This window comes from Natator depressus, chromosome 3, assembly GCF_965152275.1.
Source record: "Natator depressus isolate rNatDep1 chromosome 3, rNatDep2.hap1, whole genome shotgun sequence".
NCBI classification, from domain to species: Eukaryota; Metazoa; Chordata; order Testudines; family Cheloniidae; genus Natator; species Natator depressus.
The window spans coordinates 88,031,825-88,037,824 of NC_134236.1; the positions used below are offsets into that span (position 1 = coordinate 88,031,825).

The window sequence follows — 6,000 nt, forward strand, 5'->3', positions numbered from 1 at the left end:
TAGTTGTTCTTCAAATTCTTTTTTGGCCTTCCTAATTATATTTTTACACTTCATTTGCCAATGTTTATGCTCCTTTCTATTTTTCTCACAAGATTTTGACTTCCACTTTTTAAAGAATGAATTTTTGTGTCTCACTGCTTCTTTTACTTTGTTGCTTAGCCATGATTGCACTTTTTTGGTTCTCTTACTATGTTTTTTAATTTGGGGTATACATTTAAGTTGAACCTCTATTATGTTGTCCTTAAAATGTTTCCACACAGCTTGCAGGGATTTCACTTTTGGCACTGTAACTTTTAATTTCTGTTTCGCTAACTTCCTCATTTTTGTGTAGTTCCCCTTTCTAAAATTAAATGCTACGATGTTGGCCTGCTGTGGTGTTTTCCGCGCAACAGGGATGTTAAATTTAATTATATTATGGTCACTATTACCAAGCGATCCAGCTATATTCATCTCTTGGACCAGATCCTATGCTCCACTTAGGACTAAATCAAGAATTGCCTCTCCTCTTGTGGGTTCCAGGACTAGCTGCTCCAAGAAGCAGTCATTTAAGGTGTCGAGAAACTTTATCTCTGCATCCTGTCCTGAGGTGACGTACCCAGTCAATATGGGGATAGTTGAAATTCCCCATTATTATTGAGTTTTTTATTTCAATAGCCTCTCTAATCTCCCTGAGCATTTCACAGTCACTATCACCATCCTGGTCAGGTGGTCGGTAATATATCTCTACTGCTATATTCTTATTATTAGAGCATGGAATTACTATCCAGAGAGATTCTATGGTACAGTTTGGTTCATTTAAGCTTTTTATTTCATTTGATTCTATGTTTTCTTTCACATACAGTGCCACTGCCCCACCAGCATGACCTGTTCTGTCCTTCCGATATATTTTGTACCCTGGTATTACTGTATCCCATTGATTATCCTCATTCCACCAAATTTCTGTGATGCCTATTATATCAAGATCCTCATTTAATATGAGGCACTCTAGTTCACCCATCTTGTTATTTAGACTTCTAGCATTGGTATAGAAGCATTTTAAAAACGTGTCACTTTTTAGCTGTCTGTCATTACATGATGATTTTCATTTGACTGTTTTTCATTAGATCCTACCTGTATTTTATCATCTTCCATCCTCCCCTCCTTACGAGGACATAGAGAATCCCCATTAATAGATCCTCCTCTAAGGGATGTCTCTGTCCAAACCACATGCTCCTCCGCATCTGTTGGCTTTCCCTCAGGCCTTAGTTTAAAAACTGCTCTACCAGCCAGCAATATGGTTCCATTTTGGTTTAGGTGGAGCCCATCCTTCCTATATAGGCTCCCCATTTCCCAAAAGTTTCCCCAGTTCCTAATAAATCTAAACCCCTCCTCCCTATACCATTGCCCTGTCCATGCATTGAGACCTTGCAGTTCTGCCTCTCTAACTGGCCCTGCGTGTAGCACTGGAAGCGTTTCAAAGAATGCTACCATGGAGGTCCTGGTCTTCAATCTCTTACCTAGCAGCCTAAATTTGGCCTCCAGGACCTCTCTCCTATCCTTCCTTATGTCATTGGTACCTACATGTACCACAACCACCAGCTTCTTCCCAGCACTACACAGAAGTATATCTAGATGTCTCGAGAGATCCGCAACCTTCACACCAGGCAGGCAAGTCACCATGTGGTTCTCCTGTTCATCACAAACCCAGCTATCTATGTTTCTAATGATTGAATCCACCATAACTATTTCCTGTCTCTTCCCAATAACTGGAGTTCCCGCCCCTGGAGGGATATCCTCAGTGCAAGAGGATACCATGTCATCTGGAAGGAGGGTCCCAACTATGGGAAGGTTTCCCTTTTCTCCAGTTGGATGTTCTCCTTCCCTGAGACTTTCATCCTGCTCAGCAGCACAGAGGCTGTCAGACCAGAGGCTGTCAGACCAGCACAGAGGCTGTCAGACCATTCTACTGTGTCTCGGAAAGTTTCATTGATGTACCTCTCTATCTCCCTTAGCTCCTCCAGTTCAGCCACTGTGCTCTCCAAAGCCAGTACAAGGTCTCTCAGGGCAAATGCACAAATATGCCACCTGCCCATAGGGCGGGCAATCATACATGCTGAATTGGATGCAATAAACTGGATAGCCCCCACTCAGTTGCTGGATTTCTGCCTGCCTTCTCTTTTTACTCCTGCAGTTTGTTCCTTTGTTGTTGTTTTGTTTTTATCAGGGTGTGGTTTTGGCTTTAAGTTTAAAGAATGTTAAGTTTATCTAGCCCCCGCCACCCACACACACTCCTTCTCTAAACTCCCTCGCAAAACTCCCCTGTTAGCCACTCCTGTTCGCTAACCTCTCTGCTTGGTTAGGAGCGAGCTTTTTAAATAGTTGCTTTAATAGAGATACAACAACTGCAGTCAGCACTCCAGCCATGGGCACACCTCCACCTGGTGCTTTCTCCAAATTCTTCCGACCTACAATCTGTGCTCTTATCCTCCAAGGTCCATGAGCATTGCAACAGATATCTGTAACAACAGCTGGAACAATTCTTCATGAATGAAGGCACTGTGAATGAAGGTACTCTGGCCAGCCACCTCACAAAGCACAAAATCATCCAATGAAGGGCTAGATTTTGGTTTTACAACAAGCCATGAGTAAAGGGGTAACATGCAATTTCACTGCTCCAGAAGCAAAGCAGGGAGTCACAATATGGGCCCTAGTTCCCCCTTTGGTCCAGAGGGAAGTAATCTGCACCAGCCCTACACGTGGCGCAAATCACTTCCCCTTCATGCCCCATTAGCTGTAGTGGCTAGCATGCAGAGGGGGCAGAGTCAAAGCTTCACCCACTTCCAGCACCATGGAGGCCGCTTTTCCTTGCACACTGCCACTCAAAATATGTCTCATGCAGGGAAGGGAAGGAAGGAAGGGGGCCCTCATTCACTGCGTGGTCACATAATGCATATCATAATTGTACTTTTCTTTTGTTTTAATACAAAAAGGCAAGAGATAAAAGGCCTGAAATTAGGAGAAATATTAAGAAAATGTATAAGTAAATGAGAACCACACTTGTGGTACAGCTAGGAGAACCAGCTGCAGCTGGGAGCTCCTTTATCCTAAGCAATGATAATGGGACTAAGCATTAGAGCCTCAAGAATTGAACAGGTTGCTAATAAATGGGGGCACATGATGCCTTGCTATTCAATAGTAATGCAGAAATTTAGTTTTGGGACACAGCTAAACACACACAGGAGTCAAATGTGGGCATCTCCTGCAATATCAACCTTTTCATCGGGAACAAACATGGACACACAAAACCATTAATAATTCTATTTTAAAATGCTTTCCAGACTTAACTAATATAAGTACCCTAATTTTCAAAAATCGAACAACCAACAGCTCCTCAGTAGGTGGTGTTCAGCACATTTGAAAATCTGACCATTTATTTAGGATCCTAAATATGGACGTAGCAGCTGACCTTTTGGATATGATTTTTGAAAGTTTTTTCTTGTGTGTTCAATCTGCTGTCTGAACCTCCTCATGCTGAGAAAAAAATCTATCCCGTCCAGTTTTCAAGATTTGGCTCTAATCAGTAAATTTTCTTTGTTTGTTTGTTTTCCTGAAATGTCATCCATTCTGCAAAATTCAGACTTCATTCCAAGTTGCAGCGGTTTCACATTGCTCACTGACAAAGCAAGCAGGGCTCACTCAGGCTGAAAAAGCCAACACACTGCTACAAGGACCTAACGCATGAAATGTTTCACATTCACTTATAAAGACTAAAAGTTAGTTAAATAGAAAACAAATGTACTGCTGAGGCTTTCCAAACAGATTAGGAAGACACTTCTGATCATTTATAATTATCTGCACATTAAAACGTTTCATCTTGCCAGTTTATGCCATTATTATTTGCAATGGGTTCAAACTATAGCACAGCAGATTTAGATTAAATCTCAGGAAAAACTTCCCGACTGTAAGAACAGTAGGACAATGGAACAGACTGCCGAGGGAGGTTGTGGAAGCTCCTTCACTGGAGGTTTTCAAAAGGAGGCTGGATAGACATCTGTGTTGGATGGTTTAGACACAACAAATCCTGCATCTTGGCAGAGGTTTAGACTAGCTCAGCGGTTCTCAAAGTGTGGGTCAGGACCCCAAAGTGGGTCGGAACCTTGTTTTAATGGGGTTGCCAGGACTGGCATTAGACTTGCTGGGGCCCGGGACAAAAGCCTGAGCCCCGCTGCCTGGGGCTTCAGCCTTGGGTGACGGGGCTCAGGCTTCAGGCCCCCTACCCCGGGCTAAAGCCCTTGGGCTTGGGCTTTGGCTATGGCCCCCCTGTCCGGGACGGTGGGGCTCAGGCTTCAGCTTTGGCCCCCAAACCCTGGGGTGGCAGGGTTTAGGCGGGCTCAGGCTTTGGACCCCCCTCCTGGGGTCGTGTAATATTTTTTGTTGTCAGAAGTGGGTCGTGGTGCAATGAAGGTTGATAACCCCTGGACTAGATGACCCTTGCAGTCCCTTCTAATCCTATGAGTCTACGCATTACAATAGCGCCCAGAGATCCCAAATGAGGCTGGAGTCCCATTGTGCTAGGTGCACAAATTCATAGGAAAAGATAGCCTCTGCCCCAAAGAACTTACAGTCTAAATAGACAACATTGCCTAGGGAAACAGAGGGCACAGAGGTGAAGTGTCTTGCCTAAAAGTCAGTGGCAGAGCTGGGAAAAGAATGCAGGTCTCCTGCCTCTCAGTCCAGTGTCCTGGCCACTGACCCTCAGTCTCACCAGCTGCAAATCTAAGGGCACGTCTCCACGTACAGTGCTGTAGTGGCACAGCTGCCCTGCTGCAACGTGTTTGGTGAAGACGCTCTATGCCGATGGGATAGAGATCTTCTGTCAGCATAAAAAGCCCACCTCTGTGAGCAGCAGGAGCTATGTCATTAGGAGAGGCTCTCCCGTCAATACTTATGTCGCTCAGGGGGGTGGTTTATTCACACACCGCCCCCCACCACCCTCCGAGCGACATAAGTTCTGCAGACATAAGCCATAGTGTAGACACAGCCTAACCCTGTGTTTTAATCTATTGCCCAAATCCTCGTGGCCTCACCATTCGAGGTAGAATGTGCTAGCAAAATATAAGAAAACCAGGTCTGTGCTTTCCCTTCTCCTACCATAAAAAATGCTATTTCCTGTTGCCCAGTGTGGCTCCATTAACATTTCACTTTAGAGCAGTGCAAAAGTTTATTTGAAAAAGATTTATTTATTTTCCTTTGCAGTCTGCGTCTAGGCACATGGAACCATGTTCCAATTCATGACAGCTGTCACCATCTCACACCTTTAATGTGGTGGTTTGACTCAACAAAATACATTTCTGCTTATGCAACCCCAAGGACAGTTTCTAATGAGTAGGATACCAGCAAATAACTGAGATACTAAATAAAGTATTTGTTTGAGGTGCAGAAATTCCAGACTTGCTTGGATAAGAGACTTAGTGAAACTTAACTAGCTGATTGCTGCATTTACCCTCTGACACCCACTGACAAGCTTTATACCGGCTGTAAATTATGTTGCAAAACTTCCTCATATCAAACCCTGTCAGCAGGACTCAGCCTTTGTTCCAAGTTTGCAAAGGCATACCAAAAAAAAAAAAAAAAAGACCCCACACAGCAGAAAAGCAAGTCCTTGTGTCAAACCTAAACTAAACTTTTTTTAAAAAAAGGAAACTTTTTAAAAATTAGACCTAATTGCAGATGCTAGTAAAACAATACAAAGACCCACCTTGAGGGGGCCTTGATCTGGATGGTCTTTCAGAGCCCTCCTTCCATGCCTTAAATCTCCAGGGAACACTTAGCACTGGATACTAGTTTTCAGCTTTAAACTACTTTTGGTGTTTACATTAGGGTTTCTGAGACAACTGCATATCTTGGGCCAGCGGATCAAATACATCAATGTCTACAGGAACTCAAGTGATACAATTATGCATTGTATCTAAAAGAGGCCTGCTGGAATCCAAGACAAGCAAAAGTTTCACAAGTTACACC

General features: G+C 43.6%; 1 long non-coding RNA gene across 1 annotated transcript in view; it reads right to left on the reverse strand.

The window, feature by feature from the left end:
* LOC141983948 (uncharacterized) overlaps positions 1–5,780 on the reverse strand; it is a 62,622-nt gene extending 56,842 nt beyond the window's left edge. The window contains exon 1 of the long non-coding RNA XR_012638587.1: positions 5,738–5,780. This is a non-coding gene — a long non-coding RNA (uncharacterized LOC141983948). The remainder of the gene's footprint in view (positions 1–5,737) is intronic.
* Between the last annotated feature and the right edge of the window lie 220 nt (positions 5,781–6,000).